Source organism: Etheostoma cragini, chromosome 18 (genome assembly GCF_013103735.1).
Source record: "Etheostoma cragini isolate CJK2018 chromosome 18, CSU_Ecrag_1.0, whole genome shotgun sequence".
NCBI classification, from domain to species: domain Eukaryota; kingdom Metazoa; phylum Chordata; class Actinopteri; order Perciformes; family Percidae; genus Etheostoma; species Etheostoma cragini.
The window spans coordinates 1,792,831-1,794,669 of record NC_048424.1 but is presented as its reverse complement, the minus strand read 5'-3'; the positions used below and the strand labels follow the sequence as shown (position 1 = coordinate 1,794,669).

Here is a 1,839-nt window from a genome sequence, read left to right as displayed (position 1 = left end):
AAGTATTACGAGTTATTAAAGTGTGAAGTGACAGAGAAGTACAGCAAAGAAGTGAAGCTGTTTCCTTTCATCCCTCCTCAGTCCTCAGGACAGACACCAGGTGAGAACATGATCATATGATAATTACACTGAATGTTTTATATACTTTATATATACAATGTAATTTTAGCTTTTTGCATTTCATCATTCCTGGTTCATCACTTTCCTGTTAATGTAATCATTAAAGAGTGCTAGGATAGCTCAGTTGGTAGAGTGGGCGCCCGTGTATAGAGGGTTAGTCCTTGACGGGTTTGACTCTGGCCTGCGGCCCTTTGCTGCAATGTCATTGACCGGAATTCTCCTTTAAATGTCTTCAGCTGTCCTGTCGAATAAAGGCCGAAAAAAACGATCCGGAAACCCCCCAAATAATAATTAAAGTTGCAAGCAGCGTTGGACCCTCACCGTTTAGAGTATGGCTCCCATGACCTTTTTTGTACAACTTCAAATGCTAAATATGTGTAGCAAGTTTCGTTACTGCAAACATAAACATACTGCAGAGGCTTTATTCCTTAAACATTTTAGGGGGCACTAGCAAGACATTTTTATGTGCCTATTCCCGAAATCCCTAAAACACATACAGTACCTTTTCACCAGACTTAATGGGACCTTCAGTTGCAATAGGGCCTTCGCCGATGTTGGCATTCAAGCCATCATAACATGTATCCATAAAGATGATGATGCAGCCTCAACACCACTACCAACAACTACAGAAACCACAATGGCTACAACAACAGGAAATAAATAGACAACAATAGACAAGATAAAAACAACTCAACATTTGAAAATGCTGATGGAAGAGCACCAAGATAGTGATTAAATAGAAGTACATTCACAGTTAGAAAAGACATGCAGGCAACAGACTCTTCATTCAGCTGTCAGAGATATAAAGACAGCTCAAGAACATGCTAACAACTACCTCGTCATTGTAACACCTCAGACTATATTTAACACTTCTGACATTTCCTTTTCAGGCTGGTGGAGGTGGCTGCTGATCGCTGTGGGTGTGGCTGTTGCAGCTCTCTTAATAATCCCTGTGGTTGTCCTCAGAAGGAGGAGACCTAAAGGTGAAGACATTCATAGACGACACTTTAATAAACAAGAGGTTTTGATAAACCTGGATTTTTACTTAGGAAGCTGAACACAACTCTCTTTTTAATTGTTTTCAGGGTAAACAACACAGACGGATGATGACATGGTGAGTTATAAAACTGAATAATATGACTTTTATACAATGATGACAATGTATTTTGTAGTTGTACACCTGAAATAGAAAAAGAACAAACATTGTTGACTCTATTGGACCGATATGCAGAGGTTGTGCAAAGGTCAAATGATGCATTGTGAAGAAGGAAAAGTTAACAGAGTTACAGAGTTAAGTCAACTCATCTTATATTGACAGTATGTGGTGTGGGACTGTTGTATCTGATTACATTGCACGGGTGATGCTAATGTTTGGCAACTCATGAAAGCTACACAGCGACTAGAATTAAAGGGAATCAGACAGACAAGTGAGTCAGAATGAATCTACATGTGACTGATCAGCCTTCATGTTGTTTCCTCTGTGTAGGCTGATCCTGAATGTGATGTTTCCTACGCCTCCATCAGCTACACCAAGAAGACCAAGAGCAGAACTCAGGTCAGCTGTCTAATATAATATACTGTTGGTGTTAATGGATTAGTAATCTTCTTAATCCTTAAAGCAGAAATGTATGATTCGGATGTCGGCCTGTGTGTTTCAAACTTTTCAAGACAAGTTTGATGTGATTGTTTATGATCTCCACCAGATGAGTGACGCCCCCC

The 1,839-nt window shown here is 39.7% G+C and overlaps 1 protein-coding gene across 1 annotated transcript in view; it reads left to right on the top strand.

Moving 5' to 3' along the window:
• The first annotated feature begins 6 nt into the window (after positions 1–6).
• LOC117961043 (GPALPP motifs-containing protein 1-like) overlaps positions 7–1,839 on the top strand; it is a 9,839-nt gene continuing 8,006 nt past the window's right edge. The window contains exon 1 of the mRNA XM_034899413.1: positions 7–100. The gene's annotated coding sequence lies outside the window, so the exon portion shown is untranslated. The remainder of the gene's footprint in view (positions 101–1,839) is intronic.